Source organism: Bombina bombina, chromosome 2 (assembly GCF_027579735.1).
Source record: "Bombina bombina isolate aBomBom1 chromosome 2, aBomBom1.pri, whole genome shotgun sequence".
NCBI lineage: Eukaryota > Metazoa > Chordata > Amphibia > Anura > Bombinatoridae > Bombina > Bombina bombina.
The window spans coordinates 796029773-796055686 of record NC_069500.1 but is presented as its reverse complement, the minus strand read 5'-3'; positions in this window follow the sequence as shown (position 1 = coordinate 796055686).

Genomic DNA, 25914 nt, shown 5'->3' with positions numbered 1-25914 from the left:
GACGCTCAGAAGAGCTGCTGGTGCAATGCTGAATACGGAGAGCGTATTGCTCTTTGCATTCAGCGATGTCTGTCGGACCTGATCCGCACTGTTGGATCAGGTCCGACAGACATTTCATAAATGTAATGCAAAGTCAAGGAAAGTCCAGCACACATGTACCAACTGCACGCTGCCAGGGATCCTGCAAACCCAAACAGTAGATAAAGTAGAAAAGGCAGCAGCATAAATTTTCACCAAGTTTATTTGGCTATACAAAAGCTCACAACATTTCGGGGTGTTACCCCTTAATCATGTGGATACAGAGTAACACTGAAATGCATCATTATATACACAGATGTAATTAGGAGACAATTAGCAAACAGCCATTAATTTAACCAATTCATATTTATACTACCATCTAGTGGTCAATCCCTAAAATTACATCTTAATTTCTTTATTCTTTAACAATCGATACAAAAAGAACATATAAACTCTGAAAATTTAAATTTTAAAATACAGAAAGCAGTCTATTGCAAAAAACATCATCATTAAAAGATAATCTCATAGAAAAATAGACCAATCTAGGTCTCTTCATGCCCTTGGGTTGTAAGGTTTCTAACATAAAAATCCAAAAAGCTTCTCTCCTTTTTAAGAGATTCCCCCTGTTCCCACCCCTCCTAGGTCTATGAACCTGCTCAATGATTTAAAACCTAAGTTGTGAAATATGATGTTTAGCTTTAATAAAGTGAAATGCAACTGGAGCATCTAAATTACCCCTCCTAATACCAGCTTTATGTTCATTCATTCTTTCACGTTCCTTACGTGTCATCTCTCCCACATAAAGGAGCCCACATGGGCATTTAATAATATAAATTACATATTCACTGTTACAATTGCAATAGCAATTAATGTCAAATTTCTTTCCTGTATGTGGGTGAAAAAACGCAGCACCCTTGATCATGTTGCTGCAACTAAAGCACCCCAAGCATGGGTAACATCCTTTATTTGCACTGGTAATGTATCTAGTGCTACCAATTTTAGCAGTCCCAACATCATTTTTCATCAGTTTGTCCCTAAGAGAGGGAGCTTGTTTAAATGCAGGCATAAACATATATTTAAAAGCCTTAACTTCAGGGTTACATTCATGCAAGATGTACCAATATTTCCTTAAAATAGCCAACACTTCCTTACTTTGTCTATTAAATTCTGTGACAAAGGTTATCCTTTCACCAGATACCTCATCCTTTCTAGGTTTTTTATTATGAATAAGATCTTGTCTAGATCTCCCTTCAACTTTAGCCAAGTTACATTTAATAACCTCATCAGGGTAACCACGAGCACTGAACAAATGGCCCATCTCATAAAGTCTCTTATTAGATAAAACAGGATCAGATACAATTTTCTTGACCCTCAAGAATTGACTATAGGGAAAAGAATTCAAAAGTGCAGGCGGAGGCGCGCTCTCATAGCGTAAAAGATGGTTACGGTCAATAGGTTTTCTGTAAATATCCACTTTCAAAGAATTATGTTCCCTATAGATAGAGGTGTCTAGGAATTCAATACGTTCCTCACTCCAAGTCAATGTAAATTGGATATACCTGGAACAGCTATTTAGGTCATTGACAAAACTGTGTAGGGTTCCAATGTTGCCCAACCACACACCAAAAATGTCATCAATATAGTGCCACCAGGTGGCGCCATATTGTTGAAATAAAATATTCTCAAAAACAAAACCTTCTTCATACATATTCATGTATATGTTGGCATAGTTTGGGGCAACATTGGAACCCATCGCAGTACCCTGTTTTTGGATAAAAAACTGATCTTGGAATAGAAAATAATTACATCTCAAAACAATTTCCAATAATTCCATAAGGAAATCACACTGTGATTTAGAATATTTACCACTTAAGTTCAAGACATTGGCTACCGCCCCCATACTACTGGAATGGGTTATGGAGGTGTACAAACTAACCGCATCCAGGGAATAAAGAATATATTTTGTCATCTTTCAGTTGCATATTTTCTAATTTAATCAAAAAATCATCCGTATCCCTGATATAAGATTGGGAGGCTATTACAAAAGGTCTTAAAATCTTATAAAGAAATATTGCAATATTGGAGAAGACAGAGTTGGTACTAGCCCCAATTGGTCTCCCAGGGGGACCTTTTTCATTCTTATGAACCTTAGGTAAGGTATAAAAAATAGGTGTAATATATTCATCCACACAAAGGTACTCTAAGGTTTTTGTATCAATTAAACCATTCCTCTCTGCCTTCTTAACCACAAATGATATCTCCTTTTTGATTTGAAATACAGGTTCTCTATCTAGCCTACCATATACCTCCTCATCAGATAGTTGTGTAAGGATCTCATTAATGTAATACTGTCTCTCAAGTATAACAGTGGCTCCTCCCTTATCAGCTTGCCTCATAAATGTAGCCACCAATCAGCAAGCGCTACCCATGTGCTGAATTAAAAATGAGCCGGCTCCTAAGCTTACATTCAAATAAAGATACCAAGAAAATAAAGAAAATTGATAATAGGAGTACATTAGATAGATTCTTAAAATTGCATGCTCTATCTGAATCATTAACGTTTAATTTTGACTAGACTATTCCTTTAAACTTACAATGTATTTGCAATAAAATTCCTACAGTTGCATCACTATATTTTCTGCAAATTATTAATTAATAAATTAAGTATGCAGCAATGTTCATAATAATTTAACAAAAGGGAATTCCACCAAGCTTATTATAATTCATTGTTGCAATACATTAAAAATATCATTGGAAGTTAGAAAATAAGATATTGAAATGTAGAAACAATGAACAAAAATAGCATTCAATATTTAAATATATTAATCGTGATGGAAAGATGATAATTTGATAGCCTTTCTCAGGTGGAAGGCAATGAGTGAAATAATCTGCATGACATAAAAAGAAAAATAACAATGGTATCAAATGTTTCAGCATTAGGCTATAACATGATATCATATAGCAGGATAACATATCATATAAAAATCAAATGGCATAAGCTTTCCTTAATGTCAGGTTATTGTGCACATACATGAAAAGAAAAAAATTACAAACTTAAAACGCTTCACTCCCCCAAATGCTGCATTATCTATACAAAAAAATGACTGCAAAATATAAAAACAATTACTCCACCTCTTACCCATGCGGTAATTTTTTGAATGAAAGAAGGGTTAGAGTGGAATTTCAAATTTCCTTAAAGAAAGTTAAAACCAGTACTTTTCCTGCATTTTTCCCTTTTTTAGTGAGAACGATATGGTCTGAGACCAATTTATATTATTTAGAGAACAGATAGATACACCACTGCCTGCAATAAATGTTATTAAAGGGATGAAAACAGTCTGTTTCATTGTTGTAATAAAAAACACTGAACATTGGCTTTTATGTAAGTAAAACCTTTGCAATATGTATTATTTATCACTTTAAAAGGATTTTACCTTTTAGTTCTTTTTTTTTTATATATATCTGGGGTCTCTACAGGAAGACATATATTGATTGATGTAATAAATTTATCTAGATAAACTTGAGCTGGTTTGCTGGTCAGGAAATCCTAGAAAAACATGAAGGCAATTTTGCCCATGCTCAGAAGAGGCATAATGCAAAATTCAGCTCTCTTATAAAGCTGCAGGTATTGGCTACACTGAGGAATTCTAAGTGCTCATTTTGCAAAAAAAGTAACTCATTTGCTGTTTCTTAACACAATTTATTTTTATGTTTACTTTAATTTAACATATATGTTTTACTAAAGGAGCACTGTTTCATATCCCTTTAATACTATATCTACTATAAGCTAAATCAAGTCAAAATAAAAATCTGAAGAGAAGTACATTTTATCACAAATTCAAATGTCCATAAGAAATATATTTAAATTTTGCAGATATGTACAATGAGTCATAGTTTAGTAGTTACTTAAAGGAACATTAAACCCCAAAAAATTAGTTTATGATTCAGATAGAGAATACAATATTAAACAACATTCCAATTTACTTCTATTACCTAATTTAGATATTCTTTGTTAAAGAAATACCAATGTACATTGATGAGCCAATCACATGAGTCATCTATGTGCAGCCACCTATCAGAAGCTACTGTGCCTACCTAGATATGCTTTTCAGGAAAGAGTATCAAGAGAAGGAAGCAAATTAGATAATAGATGTGAATTAGAAAGTTGTTTAAAATGGTATTCTCTATCTGAATCATGAAAGAAAAAAATTGGGTTTAATGTCCCTTTAATCCAATAGAAATACAGTTGTTATACTCACAAAAAAATGGTTGCCCAGACATATATAATGGTTGGACAAAAAAGCAGCAAGGGTGAGTGCTAATAAGGTTTCCTCATATTGGACCTTGTTTCTGGGTTTTTAATTAACCAGCAGCTGTTGCAGCTTTTTGCACTGGCTGAGCAACTTTATTCACCTTGCTCCAATACTGTCAAAATAGGTTTTCAGGTGACATCTTTTTAATAAAATAAATCTGGGATACGCATAAATTAGTTAGAGAGTAGAGATCTAAGACATAGATTCCATTATTTTGAAATTTGCTAACAGAAATCACCAATTTTAACTAGTCAGCTACAGCTATGTTTTGGCTTTATACCCAACAGTGAGCCAGACTAAAAGTGGTGTGCTATTTAGCATTTTTGCTTTAGCGTAAACTTAGCTAGAAGTAAGATTTGTAATCACTCTTCTATACATGGCTTACAAAAGGGGTTAATAACAGTTATGTTTAGCGGAGAGACAAGAAATAATGGTGATCTCAGTGTGACTGACAGGCTGTAAGGGGTTAGGGCAGTATATTTTGATGTGTCCAGGGTATCACAAAACCTAAATACCCCACTGAAAGAGTAAAATGAAATGATGTTTCAGAGTTCCAGCAATGAGTAACAGAAGCCCCTCCAAGTACCAGTGTTGGGTTATGGGGTGCTATATCAATAATAATCATTATTGTATTATCCAATATTACTCAATACTCAAGGCAGCATTCATAACTTTACCATGTAGTCCCTTTAGTACATGTCTTGTCCTCTGAATGACTGCTGATACACAATATTGCTTGGCCCCTCCCCTCAGGCCATGTGGTCAAAACGCTAGCAACCTCAGACAGAAGGATATGAGTAATATGTGTTGTAAATTCAGAAGAATGGGACAATGAAATTATAAAAGTTATAGAGCAATAAAAAAGCATTGGAAGGGAAATAAAACTGGTTTAAAGCTAACATTTGCTATGCTTGGAATGTAAGCTAAATAGCGTTCACCCAATCCAAAACTTCTACACAAACTTATATATTTGTATGAGTAGTGTCAATGGGGCCGATTTATCAAGTTCCTTATGGAGCTTGATGCCCCTTGTTTGAGCCTGCTCTGAGGCCGTGGACAGAAATCAACCTGATCGAATTCAAAGAACTGCTTTGCAATGATAAATGCCGACAGTATATGCTGTCGGCATTTATCGATGTGCGGCAGACATGATACGCTACATCGTATTATGTCCGCTCGCACATTAATAAATAGACCCCAATGACTTTACCAGAGCTTTTCACTTTGGTTAATATTTCCAGTGTTAATGTGATTATCGCTTGAATGCATGGATTAACCATAGACTTGTGATACAAGAATGAGATTACATTTTGAACTTGTCATTGAAAGTACTTAAAGGGACATGAAACCCAAAATTTTTATTTCATGATTTAGATAGAAAATACAATTTTAAACAACTTTTCAATTTACTTACATCTAATTTGCATTAATTCTCTTGGAATCCTTTGTTGAAGACACAGCAATGCACTACTAGGAGCTAGCTGAATCTACTGGGTGAGCCAATAACATGAGACATATGTGTACATCCACCAATCAGCAGCTCCTGAGTCTACCAAGGTATCCTTTTCAACAAAGGATATTAAGTGAACAAAACAAGTTAGATAATAAAAGTAAATTTGAAAGTTGTTTAAAGTCACATTATCTATCTAAATCATTAAAGAAAAAAATGTGGGTTTTATCTTCCTTTAAGTATTAACATGTACAGTATAGGTAGGAGTACAGCAGGCAAAGGTAGCTATTTCAAATGATAAAAAAATTAAAACAATTAATGTTCTCCAGCAGGTAAAATGGGCATTTGGGAGCACAGTACACTATTCCGTGTAGTGAGAATAACATACATTTAAAGGTTTTAAATCAATGGGGGGGGGGGGGGGGGTTAAAGGAAAAAAAAACATTATTGGTTAATCCATTTGAGCCAGGGCACTATGGATATATATTTAGGGCTGGATTTACAGTCCAGGTGTCTGTAGGCACTAAACCTGAAGCTCCCCCAGCACTACCCGCTGTGCTGGCGACCTTCACTAAGATGGCTGCTGGTAGTGAAATAACAACACTGTGCATGTGCAGGAGCCATCCTTACTAAGGCCACTGCAAGCATTTTGCATGCACAGGGGAAGCCGGACGCTGTACATGCTTAATACTCACGGCGACCTTAACAAATATAGATGCCACACAAGCGTAGTGCTGTTATTTCACTGCCGGCAGCCATCTTAGTTAAGGTCGCTAACTGACAGGTATTTATAATAGTAGGTCTGCTCTGCACATGCCTACTCTGCCTCATTATAAATCCAGTCCTGTATACAGTATGTGTGTCTATGATGTGCAATTTATATGCATTATACTGTAAAAATGTTCATCATTCATTTTTTTGTAAGTCTGTTTATTATAAAAAGAAATTTTTGATTTTGCATATTTTCAGTTTAGAAAATTAACAGTACAGGATATTAGTATCTCACATAAAAAAATGCTTGATTTTTTCCCATTTGCGATAGTGCATTTTGAAACATTTCTCACACCGTAAAACAAAAAAAAGGCACCATTTCTACCTTTTCAAGAAAGCCTCATCTTTCTCACTGTACTAACAACGTTTATGCAAACTATATCCATACCTCTCAACTGTCCCAAATTTTGCTATCTGTTCTGTTGTCCTATTGAGATAGTCCACAGTAACTGATTGCCCCTCCTCTGTCTGCTGGTACAGCGCTATCAGTGCTTGCCTGAGAAGAAGCGGCAACTGAGACGAAGGTCTGAGACAGAGTGAGCTCCACAACCTTCTAATTCTTTCAAGTAGGTGGGTGAAAACTGTCTTGGGAATTTCTAATAATGTTTGGGATAGTAAGTTTGCAGAAGCTGTGTGTGCATATCCCTGAGGAAATACTGTGTATCAGTAGGGGACGTAGAGCAGTCCTCACTTTCTTTCACATGGACTTACATGTTTATACCGGTTACCTCACAGTGAAAATCTCAGTCCAATTAACCATGGGGGCCAAATTTTTCTGTTGAAGGACTGCATGCTTAAAAAAAACCTAACATGTGGAACACAATTTAACTCCTTGGCTACCAGAATGGACTGCAGTGTTTTCCTATGCAGTGTATTAGAGCCCTTTTTGGCAGCCATGGGATTAAATTGTGCTTCACACATTATGTTGTCCTGGGCATGCTGTGGAAGTGAGTAGGTTATCTGCTGGGTTCTTAATCTTCTGTCGTTATTGATTTACAGCCTTCAGCAACAATGCCTTAAATGGAGGGCTATTAAATTAGTAGTATTTAGCTCTGAAGTGTGTATAAATAGATATAAAGGCCTCCATGTACTAAGAGGCGGGCGGACAGCTTCTTAACTCGCGAAGCTGTCCGCCCGCCTCCGCTACACACGGGCAGCGGATCTATTGATCCGCTTGCCCGTATGTATCATTACACACTCAGCGGAGTGTGTAATGCCCGCCCCTTCAGTCGCGCGACCAATCACGCGACTGAAGGGGCTGTCAATCACCGAGAGCGAGCGTGCTCTCGGGGATTTTGCTTCGCCACCTAAGAGGTGGCGTAGGGTGTAGGAAGCAGCGGTCTAATGACCGCTGCTTCTTACATTGCGGGAAGCAGGCTCGCATATGCGAACCTGCCCCGCAATGGCTCCGGAGCAGCTTTCGCTGCTTCGTACATGGAGCCCATAGTGCTTTTAAGAACCACAAATTCATTTTTAAACTGTTAAAAACTACCATGGGCCCATTAAGGGCCAGATTACATGTGGCGCGAAAACAGTTATGCACAATCGAAAATGAGTTTATCGCTGTGTTTGCACGCGTCAGATTTATAGCTTAGTAGGGTTGCCACCTCTGCAATGTTTTCCTGGACACTTATGAGTTACACATGCTGCAGGTTGTGCAGAGAGGAACATGAATAGTGCTGTACAGGGTCACTATTTTTGTGCTGTCCAGCAGTACAATGCATGTTTCCCTCTGCACACCCGGCAACATGTGTAACTTATAAGTGTCCAGGAAAACATGGCTGAGATGGCAACCCTACTTGAAAGTAAACGCGATCACTTGAGTGCAATTAATGCTTGTCGGGAAAGCTCATCCTCAGAGCTCTGGTTAACTGTTTCACGAAACAAAAAAAGTGTCACAATGCACAAAAATACATTACAAAGTACAGTTACATAACAACACTGTCTGATGAAAATATATTGCACAAAAAAGTTATAAGTGCCTTTAATATAGAGATACATACATACAAATGTCTAAATGTGTATATGTATATATACACACACACATATATATGTATATATATATATATATATATATATATATATATATATATATATATATATGTGTGTGTGTGTGTGTGTGTGTGTGTGTGTGTGTGTGCACATATGTATTTATGTATTTATATGTGTATATATGTATTTACAGACATATAAATACATATGTACACATATATAGACACATATATAAGTGCCTTGGAGCACTTTGCTGTCAAGTAGATGAAAACATGTAAAAGCATATGTATACTATATTCATTTTTATATGTGTATTTACTGTAAATATTTCACATTCCATTGTTCTACACATAGCAGTATATGTTCTATGGATTTTTAAATAGATAATCCTATATATATATCTATAGATATATATTGTACCAAAATACCATCAGATATATTTAGAAATATCATGTATTTATGAATACATTAAACATGTTCTGCTATATAAAGAACATTGAAATATGAAATATTAATATTTTTATGTCGGGTTAGTGCACCTGAGAATATGCAACCGGGTTTGCGCACGAGTATTCCCCATTTGACATCCAAGGGGGAATAAGTTAACACGCGTACAATATCCTAAGTTTGGCTTTTTGCGCGCATCGGGGTAAAGTGCTTTTGTGATAACATTTTACTTTCAACTTGTAATACGAGCGCTACCCAATTTACCAAGGTTACTTCTAGCGGAGTTAAATACCACTCCAACTATAATCTGGCCCTAAATAGTTTAACAAGTAACGCAGAGGCTTATCGTTAAAAAATAAGTGGCAACATTTTTTTTAAAAAAAATAATCTATGTACCTGCATTGGTTGAAAAAAAAATATGCAATGCAAAGTGTGTGTGTATATAAATATATAGGTGTCCTACTTTGGAATTTTGAAAAGAAGAGATGTATGTGTATCACTCTGAACTGACTGTGTTTATGCAAATTGGATCTCACTCTATCAACCACGTTTTTGCAATCTCAATGTATTGACAGTAAACTGTTTTCACTCTAGCTGTAACCTGACTAGCACAAAAATCCAAACTTAGAATATCGCATGTGATTTCACGTATTCCTAAACACCCCACTCTCACCCAAACATAATCACATATTCTAAGTTGCGCTAAATCAACATGAAAATATGAATATTTCATATTCCAATGTTATTTACACAACTGAATGTGTTATATTTATTCATAAATAAATATTTCTACATATATCTGATGGTATTTTGCACAAATATATATTTATAACTACATACTGTATATAAATGATTATATATAGGTATAGATATGTACAGATATATATATATAGGAATATTTGTTTATAAATACATAGAACATATTCTACTATATGCAGAACATGTGCAGAACAATATTTACATTAAATACATAGTTTAAACCTTTATTAAATATGAATATTGCATAAATATGCTTTTACATGTTTTCATGTACTTGACTGCAAAGGGTATATATACAGGTAGCTCTCAGTTTACGCCGGGGTTAGGTTCCAGAAGGAATGGTTGTAAATCGAAACCATTGTAAATTGAAACCCAGTTTATAATGTAAGTCAATGGGAAGTGAGGGAGTTAGGTTCCAGGCCCATCTCAAAATTGGCATAAGTAACACCTAATACATTATTTTTAAAGCTTTGAAATGAAGACTTTAAATGCTAAACAGCATTATAAACAATAAAATAATCACACAACACAGAATATATAATTAAACTAAGTTAAAAGAACAAAAACATTTGCTAAACAGCATTATAAACCTAATAAAATAATCACACAACACAGACTTTACTTGCATTTTTCTGCAAACAGTTCTTTCTATGCATTCCAATCTGGACTGATTTATAGACAGGAAGATCTTGTTCCTTTGCAAGCTGCTCGATAGCTCAGGTCTGCTTAAACATATTAATTTCAGCTTGCTTGGCTTGCATATCTTTGCTGCATCAAAAGTGGACAGCTCCACCTACTGGCTCACTGTTTCTCAATGAGTTTCAATAGCAGTCACATGACTGAAAAAAGGTTGTTATTCTGAAACAGTGCAAATTGAACCGTTGTATATATATATATATATATATATATATATATATATATATATATATATATATATATATATATATAAATATATATATATGTGTGTCTTTATATGTGTACATTTATATTTATGTGTTTATATTTGTATATATGTCTGTAAATACATATAAATATATATGTACAGATACAGAATATAGACATATATCTATACATACATATCCATCTGTAGACATGTGCCTCTGTATCTCAATAACACCTAAGATCTCATGTCTTTGAGCCCTTATTATTTTTGTGCGCAATATTTTTTTACTTGTTATTAGATAGTGTTATTATGAGTGTAACTATACTCTGTAATGTATTTTGGAAGTGTTTTGTACAACTTTTATGTTTCACAAATCAGTTAACCAGAGCTCTGAAGTTGTGGTAATCATTCTAGCGTAAATCGTGATTGCGCTCAGGTGATCACGTTTACACTCAACTTGTAATATGAGCAATAAGCCCGATAAGCGCAAACCCTCACAAATAAACCTTGTATCGCTCGGGCAAACAATTGCACTTCATTTGTAATCTAGCCCTGTGTTTATGCCAACTGCATTGCACTCTACTAAGCGCATTTATGCAATCTCACTGTGCCAGCTGGATTGCTCAAATGTAATCAGCACAGTGAAATTGCATAAATGCCATTAGTAGAATGCAATACAGTTTGCATAAACGTGGTCGGTACAGTTTGAAACAAGTGACTTATTAGGTTCAATGGTAGAAATTGCACCTTTTTTACAAAACAGAAATGTTTCAAATCAAATTATTGTGACCGAGAAAAGCCACGGTCATTTTTTATTCAAGATATTAATATGCTGTAATGTTAATTTTGTTTAAAAACACAACAAACAAACTTCAAAAATATGTATGATGAACATTTTTGCAGTATAATACATATAAATTACACCCCTGAGACATGTACTATATTATTCCTATAATGCCCTAGCTCCCAAATGTGTAATTCATTTACAAGTTTTTATTTTCTTTTTGAAGTGAAAAGGGTAATTTCATACGTAAATTGCTGTCCTTTCACACAGTACAACGGTATCAATATAATCACTTTTATTGTAAGGGATATAAATGCTGAATGGCCATCGTATTAGTGATTAGCATTTGTATAAAATGTAACTGGGAGGTTATCTGATGGGAATGATGATTTACTTTCAGCAATAGTAAGTAGTGCTCAAATGATACTAACGCTCAAACAGGAAAACTTATTTTGCATGCAGATGTTTGGCAATAGGAATGGATGTCACTTTTTTTTCTATGCCTGAGAAGTTGAACATAGACCTCTGGTCTTCCTGGGAGAGAGAAGTTTTCATTTTGAGAAAGTATGCATGTCCTTGACCTCTGCCCATTCACTATCCCACTCACAACAAAGTTTGCAATTAAATACATCTGGCTACTCATAGACTGGCAGCTTTTTTTTCCTTCTCATTCTCAGCTGCAGGTGGTATAGCAAATAAGGATCACACCAAAAGAGTTATGCAGGCTCCTGGCACAAGCTGCCTGCAGGGGTCTAGAGGCGGCTAGGGGGAGCTACATTACTAAATTTGGGCTTGATGTTAAAAGGATCGTCAGATCTGTGAAAAAAAAAATGCTCATATCAGTATCGGCAGACTCACAATCCGTCCGCAGAGTGAAATGTTATTAAAAAGCAGGCTGAACTTATCTGCCTGTAAATCAATCCACCCACATCGCCAGTGAATATGAATCTCAGCAGTGTGGATGGGGCAGGTTTCAAAGTTTCTTTATACAACATAGAATGTGCGTTCAGTAAATATAAAATGGTTTCTTTTTTGTAAAAGTTTGAATAAGAGATATGTAAAATAAGTTTCTTTCACTATACATTCAGTAGATTTCTTAGAATTACTAATCTCACCTCCGTTAGTGGTGGCGAGACAGGTATACGTGAAAGGCGCACCTAAACTGGTGGATATTGTTCACAACATTTGAAACTCCCGGCGATGAAAGGTTTATCTAGGCAAGCTCAGGGGCATCAGAGAACCTAGGTTCTAGCTGTTGATTGGTGGCTGCATATATATATTGATTGTAATTGGCTCACCCATGTGTTCAGTTAGAAACCATGAGTGCATTGCTGCTCCTTCAACAAATGATACCAAGAGAATGAAACAAATTAGATAATAGAAGTAAATTAGAAAGTTGTTCAAAACTGTAGTCTCTATCTGAATCATGAAAGAACATTTGTGGGTTTCATGTCCCTTTAAGGTCCCGATATTCGAAACATCGACAGACAAATGGGGAAATGGCTTTGTGAACTCGCCATCTGTCGACCTGGCGATATATGGGAATAAAAGGATCGGATCTGCAAAGGGGTGACATGTCTCACATATGACATAATAGGGTGCGCTATGTCAGCAAAACATTGACGACATTAACACTAATCCGCACTTTCTGTGGGGGGGTACGTATTTGAAGTGCAGACAGTGCGTTCATTGAAACCAAAAATGGTTTCTGTGTTGGGACACTTCACATAATGCCTGTGTGACCTGTCACACACTAGAAAGTCTTGCCACTGAAAAGGTGGCGAGACAATCATGGCTGCCACCCTACTCGTAACTTGCACTTCAGAGATTGGAATATATTGCACTGCTGGTGATGTATGCCACCCAAAGTGCAGTTTACTCTCCTGGAACACCCGGCTAACTACCACAGAATGCCTACAGCTATGTCATATTTTAGCTATACTACCCCCTGGAAAGCACAGTTAACTCCCTAATACCGACCTGCAACTTCATCATATTTTAGCTATATCCTCCCTAGAACTTGCAGCTAACTTCCATATAACGCCTACACCTTCGTCATGTCTGCAATCATGAAAAACAAAATCCCTATTATAACTATAATTTTTTTTTTTTAATGTGAGGTGCACTGATTTTTTTTTTTTAAAAGTTAAAAAGACTCTCGACCCTAGAACTAAATAATACCCCAAAATAGCCTCCTCTCTGGTATCCCGTTATTCTCCCAAAAGCGGTTAGTTAAGATAAATGGAAATGTTACCTAAGAGGTGGTAGCCTCAAAGGTGATGAGAGCGGCGCTTATAGGTGTTAGCAGGGGTTAAGTAAGAAATATCCAGTAAAAAACGCTATCAACTGATTTACAAATACATTTAATACATATAATAAAATATAACAAAACTAATAAAATTAATTGTGATCACAATTTTATGAAACTAAACTACAAAAAATATCTATTTTTCTAAAATGATATCACTTGATTTAAAAACAACTCAAATGAGTAAATATTAACAAATGGGAGCAATGTGTCTAATATGATATGTAGAATAATGTATCTGTTCACAGAGTAATGTATCAATTCAATGTCCTCTTTTGTTTGTTTAGTGAGATTCTTGGGGCGCGATCCGATATAGATCGCAGTTTGCTCCGCAAGCGAGGGAACCCACGTCGCCCGCAGTTTCAGCTCGCAACTCGAGCCATCCAATATGCGGCGCCGTCACTTGCTAAAGTGGCGCAAGTCTCACAAACCAGCGATGTCCAGAAATCTGCGTAAGTACAGATTTTTGGAGTCGCCAGTGACTTGCGCCACGTTAGAAACTGCCGGCGCCTATAAAACCTGACTAAAGTCTAAATCACCCGCACTGTCTAACACGCCTCCTAAACATAGCCCGACACGTCTAACCCTCTATCCGCTATCCCCCCTCACTATCCTAACAATAAAAAAAGCTATTAACCCCTAAACCGCCGCTCCCGTACCCCGCCGCAACCTAATAAAGTTATTAACCCCTAAACCGTTGCTCCCGTACCCCGCCGCCAGCTATATTATATCTATAACCCCCTAAAGTGAGCCCCTAACACCGCCGCCATCTATATTAAAATTATTAACCCCTAATGTAAGCCCCTAACACCGCCGCCATCTCTATTAAAATGATTAACCCCTAATTTAATCTACCTACCCCGCCGCCAGCTATATTATCTATATTAACCCTAAGTATATTATAGTTAATATAGGTATTACATTATATATATTAACTATATTAACCCTAATTATATTAGGGTTAATATAGTTAATATAGTTACTATAGTATTTATATTAACTATATTAACTCTATCTAACCCTAACACCCCTAACTAAATTTATATTAAATTAATCTAATTCATTTATAAACTTAAATATTCCTATTTAAATCTAAATACTTACCTATAAAATAAACCCTAAGATAGCTACAATATAATTAATAATTACATTGTAGCTATGTTAGGGTTAATATTTATTTTACAGGTAAATTGTTAATTATTTTAACTAGGTATAATAGCTATTAAATAGTTATTAACTATTTAATATCTACCTAGTTAAAATAATTACCCAATTACCTGTAAAATAAATCCTAACCTAAGTTACAAATACACCTACACTATCAATAAATTAAATAAACTACAAACATCTATCTAAAAATACAATTAAATTAACTAAACTAAATTACAAAAAAAAAAAAAACAATAAATTACAAAAAATAAAAAAAAGATTACAAGATTTTTAAGCTAATTACACCTATTCTAAGCCCCCTAATAAAATAATAAACCCTCAAAATAAAAAAAATTCCCTGCCCTATTCTAAATTAAAAAAAGTTCAAAGCTCTTTACCTTACCAGCCCTTAAAATGGCCTTTTGTGGGGCATGCCCCAAAGAATTCAGCTCTTTTGTATACAAATACAATACCCCCCCACCATTACAACCCACCACCCACATACCCCTATTCTAAAACCATCCAAACCCCCCTTAAAAAAGCCTAACACTACCCCCCTGAAGATCTCCCTACCTTGTCTTCACCACACCGGGCCGAACTCCTGATCCGATCCGGGCGATGTCTTCCTCCAAGCGGCAAAGAAGAATTCTTCCTCCGGCGATGTCTTCCTCCAAGCGGCAAAGAAGAATTCTTCCTCCGGCGATGTCTTCCTCCAAGCGGCAAAGAAGAATTCTTCCTCCGGCGACGTCTTCCTCCAAGCGGCAGCAAAGTCTTCATTCTTCCGGCGGCATCTTCAATCTTCTTTCTTCGCTCCGCCGCCGCGGAGCATCCATCCCGGCCGACGACTGAACGATGAATGAGGTACCTTTAAATGACGTCATCCAAGATGGCGTCCACCAAATTCCGATTGGCTGATAGGATTCTATCAGCCAATCGGAATTAAGTTAGAAAAATCTGATTGGCTGATTGAATCAGCCAATCAGATTCAAGTTCAATCCGATTGGCTGATCCAATCAGCCAATCAGATTGAGCTCACATTCTATTGGCTGTTCCGATCAGGCAATAGAATGCGAGCTCAATCTGATTTATTTTAGGTTAGGATTTATTTTACAGGTAATTGGGTAATTATTTTAACTAGGTAGATATTAAATAGTTAATAACTATTTAATAGCTATTATACCTAGTTAAAATAATTAACAATTTACCTGTAAAATAAATATTAACCCTAACATAGCTACAATGTAATTATTAATTATATTGTAGCTATCTTAGGGTTTATTTTATAGGTAAGTATTTAGATTTAAATAGGAATATTTTAGTTTATAAATGAATTAGATTAATTTAATATAAATTTAGTTAGGGGTGTTAGGGTTAGATAGAGTTAATATAGTTAATATAAATACTATAGTAACTATATTAACTATATTAACCCTAATATAATTAGGGTTAATATAGTTAATATATATAATGTAATACCTATATTAACTATAATATACTTAGGGTTAATATAGATAATATAGCTGGCGGCGGGGTAGGTAGATTAAATTAGGGGTTAATCATTTTAATAGAGATAGCGGCGGTGTAAGGGGCTTACATTAGGGGTTAATAATATTAATATAGCTGGCGGCGGTATAGGGGGATTAGATTAGGGGTTAATAATTTTTATATAGGTGGCGGCGGTGTAAGGGGTCAGATTAGGGGATAGATAAGGTAGATGACAGCGGTGTAAGGGGTTCTAATTAGGGGATAGATAAGGTAGATGGCGGCGGTTTTAGGGGCTCACAGTAGGGGGTTAGTTTATGTAGATGGCGGCGGGGTCCGGGAGCGGCGGTTTAGGGGTTAATAACTTTATTAGGGATTTCGGGGGGGGGGGATCGCGGTTGACAGGTAGATAGACATTGCGCATGCGTTAGGTGTTAGGTTTATTTTAGCAGCCAGTTTAGGGAGTTACGGGGCTCCAATAGTCAGCATAAGGCTTCTTACGGCTGCTTTTTGTGGCGAGGTGAAAATGGAGTAAGTTTTCTCCATTTTCGCCACGTAAGTCCTTACGCTGCATATTGGATACCAAACTGCGCTGGTTTGGTATACCTGCCTATGGCCCAAAAAACTACGGGCGACGGCAGAAATATACGCGCGTAACCTCTAGGTTACGCCGTATATGTGATACCAAACCAGCGTAAATATTGGGGTCGCCGGCTTTTGCGGGCGACGATTTTTATCGGATCGACCCCCAGATATTCAAAAATAGGTGTTTGCAATATAACGTTCCCAAAGATTTTGAACACAATGTTGGGTTTCTTGTTGATTAGTGTGCACACAAAATGATAATGTCTTAAGAGTGCAATAGTCTTACTTTCTGAATGCTGGGTTACCGACCTTTAGGGAGCTGCGCGATATTGTCCGTTAGCTGTATACAGACCTCACATGCCTTCCGTTGTTTCACGTTCACCCTTGGTCTCCAAGGTAACCTATCAGATCGCAAGCTTCATGAGAGCACTGAAATTTGAAAGCCAGTTACTGGAATCCAAAAACCGCTTATCGTAATTTCCTTTTCAGGTTTTACCATATAGTAATGGTGTTTGTAATCCAATGTTTTTTTTTCAAGTTTGCAGGAGTCAGATCTATGCGTTTCAGCTCAGTTAGGAGCCTTTATCTAAAAATCTAGTATAAAACCTTTTAAAAATGTACTATATATCCCAGTTTAGCATTGTTGATGAGGTTAGACTGGGACACCCACTGAAAGGGGGAGAACCAGAAAGAGCAGATACTCACACCCTCCCCCTTCCCTGCATATGAAAAGACAGATAACATAAACAGGAGCCAGCAGTAATCTGTAAACACACATATACATCTGACACTGTGGGGCTTGGTTAGGAGTCTGAAAATCAGCATAAAGTTCTTAAAAATAAGGAAAACTATACTTTGTTACAAAAACACTACCAGATGGGCTATATAAATGGATCATCTAGAAAACATTTATGCAAAGAAAAATCTAGTGTACAATGTCCCTTTCAGTACATTGCTATCTTAAAGGGACACTGAACCCAAATTTTTTCTTTCATGATTCAGATAGAGCATTAAATTTTAAGCAACTTTCTAATTTACTCCTATTATCAAATTTTCTTCATTCCCTTGGTATCTTTATTTGAAATGCAAAAATGTAAGTTTAGATGCCGGCCCATTTTTGGTGAACAACCTGGGTTGTCCTTGCTGATTGGTGGATAAATTCATCCACCAATCAAAAGTGCTGTGTAGAGTTCTGAACAACAACAAAAAAAGCTTAGATGCCTTCCTTTTCAAATAAAGATAGCAAGAGAACGAAGAAAAAATGATAATAGGAGTAAATTAGAAAGTTGCTTAAAATTGCATGCTCTATCTGAATTACGAAAAGAAATTGGGTTCAGTGTCCCTTTAAGGTTAACTTTTGTCAGCTATGCTTATTTTAATTGCTGGGATTGCAAGTGTTCTTTACACGGTTCCATGGCTATGGGGGATCGCTAACCCGGTACTGGTACAGTTCACTGTGTGCGCTGCTGGGTATGACTGATCCGAGAGCGTTAATGCAAGTTCCCACCTTTGTCAGTAGTTGGCACACAATCTCCCACAGGGTAGTTCTACTCTTTGGCGGCGGCCATCTTCCAAAGCAGTCACTCTGTGCTCTGGTAAACAATCTCATAGCAGGGGGTAAGATCCCTATACCAAGAGCAGGTGGTTATGCTGTTGGAGAGCTAAGCCACACCATTGTAGTAATTTACTGTCTGTTCACAATAATATTTGGGGATACTGTCACAGGAAAAGTATAACTATTATTATATAGTAATTTGCTTGACGTCCATATCCATATTTATATATATATATATTTCGCTTTTGTATCCTTGTCAGTCAACAAAGCAAGCTGGACCTGTCCCTGCTGAATTAGATCCGTTAGAGGGTAGATCCACAGATTTTTTTTTATTTCTAACAAATAAATTTATGTTTTTCAAATTGGTTACTGTATGTCCTCCAGCACAACTTTTTAATAGTTGCCTAAGTTCTGTTTTACAATCTCAATTATCTACAACTACTACTGTCTCCCCAGTTGGCCCCTACCAGTGCACACTGCTCAGGTTCATCTAGTAGAGGTGAGGTACCTGCTGTTTCTGTAAAAATATGGAAAGGTATTGGTGCGCAAGTCTTACCCCTGCATAAACACTACTCTGTTCCCAAAATACAGTGTAGAAAAGATACAATGATAGAAAAACGTGTAAATGCGCTACACAGCACGGGGATGATTACAAATATAATGGCATACTATGTATGAATATAAACTAAACCTTTCTAAATGGCTATGGATTATATCTTGAAGATAAAGAGTAGCATACTATGTATGAATGTACGGATTTTAACAACCCCTAAATGGGTAATAGAAACAACAAAGTGCTGCGTATCTATAATATAAATGCAGGCTGGATGCAAATTAGTGATACGTTATATCAAAAGATAAAGAATGGCATACTATGTATGAATAAATGTTCACTACGTTGGATTGGAAGCAGAGTTCCGCTATATCAATCGATAAAGACTTGGCATACTATGTATGAATATAATTATGCATACTATGTATGAAAAAAATGTTCACTACGTTGGATTGGAAGCAGAGTTCTGCTATATCAATCGATAAAGACTTGGCATACTATGTATGAATATAATTATTGCACTATCCTTATTGTAAAACTGAAAATAAACTGAAAAAATGCTGAAAAAATATATATATGTAAATGGTGCATACAATAAAACACATATATAAATACTAAAAATGCACGCAATATAGCAGCTATATTAATACAATTTATTATTAGACATATACTTGGATACCATATAAATAAAACATTCAATTCTATCGTGACCGGTCACCGTAGATGTAAAATACTAAAACGTCTTAAAAATCTATCTTTGAAAATTCTTCTTAGAACTGTGCGTCTGAATTCAATAAACGTTCCCAATAAGAGAGGTGTTTAAGCTTGCGGGAAACAAGCTTTCATTCCTGCTTAATAAAGTTATTGTAGGACTTTTATGAGACTTTTTCTTTTTGTTTTTCGGCCCAGTTCTTTAAATATCGTGGTAAGCGTTATAATTCTTGGAATGACATGAAAGTCTGAATAGTAAACCGTGTTAGTCTAACCCCACTGCCGGGTTGATACACTCTAGAGTGCTTACCTGTTCTCTGATCGTCACTTACTCTGGTAGCACTAGTGTCTCTACAGCTTACGGCTAGTTGGTGACATCACACGCTACGTCCGAAGTTTTGAATGAAGTAGATCTGTCCAATATCCTTGCTCCTTAACTCTGCGCAGAGTATTCAGCTTGTAGTCAGCTTGTATTCAGCCGGTACTGGTACAGTTCACTGTGTGCGCTGCTGGGTATGACTGATCCGAGAGCGTTAATGCAAGTTCCCACCTTTGTCAGTAGTTGGCACACAATCTCCCGCAGGGTAGTTCTACTCTTTGGCGGCGGCCATCTTCCAAAGCAGTCACTCTGTGCTCTGGTAAACAATCTCATAGCAGGGGGAAAGATCCCTATACCAAGAGCAGGTGGTTATGCTGTTGGAGAGCTAAGCCACACCATTGTAGTCATTTACTGTCTGTTCACAATAATATTTGGGGATACTGTCACAGGAAAAGTATAACTATTATTATATAGTAATTTGCTTGACGTCCATATCCATATTTATATATATATATATTTCGCTTTTGTATCCTTGTCAGTCAACAAAGCAAGCTGGACCTGTTCCTGCTGAATTAGATCCGTTAGAGGGTAGATCCACAGATTTTTTTTTATTTCTAACAAATAAATGTATGTTTTTCAAATTGGTTACTGTATGTCCTCCAGCACAGCTTTTTAATAGTTGCCTAAGTTCTGTTTTACAATCTCAATTATCTACAACTACTACTGTCTCCCCAGTTGGCCCCTACCAGTGCACACTGCTCAGGTTCATCTAGTAGAGGTGAGGTACCTGCTGTTTCTGTGACTATTAAACCAGTTTAGCTATCTGACCCTGCAGATTCTTCTCCCTTTCTGAAAAAGAACTGTCTTCTGAGAAATGATTCTAAAATTCAGATCCGGATTCTGAGGAGTCTTCCTTTAATTTTAAACTACAACATATATGTTCCTTACTTAAGGAAGATTTAAAAACCTTAGGTGTTCAGGACCCTAAACATGCTAAGGACAAATTTTTTAAAATATAAATAAATTAACAACATTGGTTGTTTTCTTTAAACTCAAATCTAAGTCAGTTGACGTTTTGACAGTTCCTGTTATGGTCATAGAAATTATTTCCAAGAAATGGAACAAGCCTGGGGTCCCATTTATTCCTTTTCCAAAATTTTAAAAAAGACTGATTCCTACTCCATAGTCAAACTTGGAACTGTGGGAAACCACTCCTAAGGCGGATGGAGCTATCTCTACTTTTGTTAGACTTACCATGATCCCTCTGAAAGACAACACTTCTTTTAGAGAACCTATGGATAGGAAGCTGTAGGGTTTCCTCCAGAAGGCCTTCCTGCTGGAGGTCTGTTGTTTCAAAAACAAGAAAATTGAGAGACGCACCACTGAGGCAGAACAAAAGCTAGAAAAATGTCCATGCTTGTCCGCAAGGCCAGTGCCACTAAGTGTGCTGTCTCTTTTTGCCCACTATGCCTTTTCACAGAGAAAAAATATCCTGTAGCATATCAGTCTGATCCTGCCCAATGACAGTCCAGTGCTGAAATACCAGGCAATTCTTCTCTGAACACGATAAAACAACAAACCCCAGACGTACGTTTCGGCCTCCCTTGGGCCTCGTCAGTGAGGTGCAGTTGCATATCTCTAGGACATGTGTGCAAGGAGTCCATATCTGGTTTCCCCTTTTTACTCTTTGGGAGACCTAAGAGCAATTTGCATAAAAAAGAGAAAATTAAGAGACACACCACTGAGGCAGAACCCCAGACGTACGTTTGGCCTTCCTTGGGCCTTGTTAGTAAGGTGCAGTTGCATATCCCTAGGGCATGTGTACAAAGAGTCCATATCTGGTTTTCCCCTTTTACTTTTTACTAGGGAGAGGCCGAAAAGTACGTCGGGGGTTTGATGTTTTATCTTGTTCAGAGAAGAATTGCCTGGTATCTCTGCACTGGACTGTCACTGGGCAGGGTCAGACTGATATGCTACAGGATATTTTTTCTCTGTGAAAAGGAATAGTGTGAAAAAAGAGACTCACTCGGAGTGGCACTGGCCTTGTGGACAAGCATGGAAGTTTTTCTAGCTTTTGTTCTGCCTCAGTAGTGCGTCTCTCAATTTTCTTGTTTTTCAGGTCTGTTGTTTCCACCAGCGGTGGGTATTACTTGTGCAGCATCTTTGTGGTGTGATCCTTTGGTTTCAGGAGAATCAACCATATAAGATAATAAGTAATGTATTTGCTACTTGAGGATGGCACACTCTTTTATTTGTGATGCGATCATTCAGATCTAAGGGTACATCTGGCAACCAGTTTCTCTCATTTCGCCAATTCAGGAATCAATAGTTTTCTTCCTCCCAACAATCAGATTCCTCCAAATCTACCTAGAAATAGTGATGTCGCGAACCTAAAAATTTCGGTTCGCGAACAGCGAACGCGAACTTCCCCGAAACTTTGCGAACCGGCAAACCGGGCGAACCCCCATTGACTTCAATGGGCAGGCGAATTTTTAAACCCACAGGGACTCTTTCTGGCCACAATAGTGATGGAAAAGTTGTTTCAAGGGGACTAACACCTGGACTGTGGCATGCCGGAGGGGGATCCATGGCAAAACTCCCATGGAAAATTACATAGTTGATGCAGAGTCTGGTTTTAAGCCACAAAGGGCATAAATCACCTAAAATTCCTAAATTGTTTGGAATAACATGCTTTAAAACATCAGGTATGATGTTGTATCGATCAGGTAGTGTAAGGGTTACGCCTGCTTCACAGTGACAGACCAAACTCTCCGTTTAAAGGGACAGTCTACACCAGAATTTTTATTAAAACACATTTATAATAATATACTTTTAACCTCTGTGATTATCTTGTATGTAAGCCTCTGCAAACTGCCCCTTTTTTCAGTTCTTTTGACAGACTTGCAGTCTAGCCAATCAGTCCCTGCTCCCAGATAACTTCTCGTGCACGAGCACAGTGTTATCTATATGAAATACGTGAAATAACGCCCTCTAGTGGTGAAAAACTGTTAAAATGCAATCTGAAAGAGGTGGGCTTCAAGGTCTAAGAAATTAGCATATGAACCTCCTAGGTTAAGCTTTCAACTAAGAATACCAAGAGAACAAAGCAAAATTGGTGATAAAAGTAAATTGGAAAATTGTTTAAAATTACATGCTCTATCTGAATCATGAAAGTTTATTTTGGCCTAGACTGTCACTTTAACGCACCGCAAACAACACAAATAGTCCATTTGACCAACCGCAAACTCCCCATTTGCACAAGGTTGGATACCAAGATAGCCATGTCCCGTTCCTTGTCCTCACTGATGTCATTGAAGGTCTCTTCCTCCACCCAGCCACTTACAACACCAAGGGTCCCCGAAAGGTGACAACAAGCCCCTTGGGACGCCTGCTGTGTTTGATCTTCCATCTCCTCAAATCCACCTTCCTCCTCTGACTCCTCTTCTTCAGACTCCTCTCTCTGTGTTGCCTCTCTCTGCGTTATTATAAGGTGTGTTAAGTAGTACTATTCCTATCCGTTTAATCCCTGTTCCGTCCCCTATCAGGGGACGTGTATATGGCATAGATTTTAGGAACCGGGAGATGGAAAAAGATGCTTGGTCGGTCCTCCTACTTCAAATTTGGGGCACTGCGCGTGCAATCTAATGTGCCACCAGATAGGAGTGGTGTGTTAAGTAGTACTATTCCTATCAGTTTAATCCCTGTTATGTGCCTTTTTTTTATTGGTTTGGTTTTTGAAGCCACAGTGCTGCACCAGAGGCCAGAAAATTTAGGCATGTACACATGCCTGAAAAATTAGGTATTGCTGCAGCCGCTGCTGTAGCAGCGGCCAGAAATATTGATGTTTGTTTCCCAGGCAGAAACCGAAAACAACTGGAGAGCCGCAAAAGATCCAAATTCATACGAGATGAACAAGATTACTCATCAGGTAACGTCTATAAGTGGCGCCAGAGAAGCAGCAATCAAAGACCTCCTAATGCTGATATTAAAGACCGAAGGAGAGAAGCCAGAAAACGCCCGGCTCAGGAAGACATCAGCGGTAGTGGTTCAGAATCGTCTGCCGGTTTTTTAACCGAGGATTCAGACGTAGATCACACCGCGCCGGGCGCAAGCATCGGAAGAGGCGCATACTATTCAACGTCACAACCGGAGCGCCAGAGAGCCCGACGGACGAAAGGACACCAGCGGGGGCAATACCGCTACTGAGTAGCGAGGTAGAACCACTAGGCACATTGAATGAAGTAGACGTAGTCGATAGACAGACAGAACCTCCCCAACAAAAAGAAAACATCGGTGAAATGGCACTAGAGAACCAAGAAAACATTCTCCAAGCAGCATACAAGGAACGAACAAGGCACAGTAAGAAAATGACACAAGAACACACAAGCAATATGGGTAAAGTAAATGTACCTAAACATACAGTGTATAGACATTCTAAAGAGACAATTCAACAAAAAAATGATGGACAGTCCAATGAAATGCATGATATGATTAAAGACTCTGAGCATCGCTTAAATATTCACAATGGTAACTTAAGCACTAGCACTAACAAAAGGTTTTTGAATGTTAAAATTATTCACAATGAAGTTAGCACTTCCGATCCAATCAATGTAAACACTTTAGAAGGTAATTTTGTTAAAGACACAGACACTTTAGAATTAGAGAACACGTTAATGGTTAATACCGATAAGATTATTGGCACTTTAAATTTGAATAGCACTTTTGATGCAGAAAGCACTTTAGCAAAGGACACCACTGAAGACATTAGCACTTCAAAACTTAAGAAAATATCTACCAAGTTCAATGGCAACACTATGGTTAAAAGCAATACTGAGTCATATCACAATATAGAAACTACAGAGGATGATTTAGTCCATAACATTTCTAATTACACCTTATCAGAAATAGAACACAAAATTTTAAATAAAGGTTTATCGTATTGTTTATCCAATATGCATGATGAATTTGTTATAGAACAAGACTTAGAGAGATTTTTTAGAAAACTGAAACTCAAGGTACATTTCTCTACACTCACTAGTATGACAGAAACACCTGTTATAATGAAAAAAGATAGTATCAACAAGGATACAAAATTTAATAATCCAAAGACATATGGGATTAAAGGCAAGAGTAAATTTAACCCACCAACACAATACAGTGTAGCCACATTTGCAAAACTAGTTCAAAAAGAAGTAAAAAACTTACTAAAAAGAAATAAAAAGAGAGAACTAGTACAAATTGATAAGAAACAGCAAGATGCCATCAACAAATTAAAAAATAATAAAGAAATCATAATAAAGGAGGCAGATAAGGGCGGGGCAGTAGTGCTACTAAACAAAACTGACTATGTAAATGAAATTCAAAGACAATTAAACGATACCACAGTATATGAAGCCCTAACTAGAGATCCCACAATGCAAATAAGTAAAGAAATAGAACACATCACCAATATAGCAGTCAAGAATGGCATCATCACTACTGAATTTAAAGAGTGCCTAATAGAAAAAAATCCAGTAAGACCTGTAATTTATGCTTCACCCAAAATACATAAAGATAAATTTCAACCCCCAGGCCGCCCAATAGTGGCGGGAGTTAATTCTATTTTTTCAAAAATTGCAATCTTCCTAGATAAAGTGTTACAGCCCTTCTTGTTAGAGACATCTTCTTACCTGAAAGACACTAATGATTTCCTTGAGAAACTAAAAGATATTGGACAAATTGGAGACAAATGCATCCTATATACACTAGACGTCACTAGCTTATATACCTCTATAAAGCACACCAGCGGCATTGAGGCTGTGACAAACACATTAAAAGTGAATAATAAATACACTG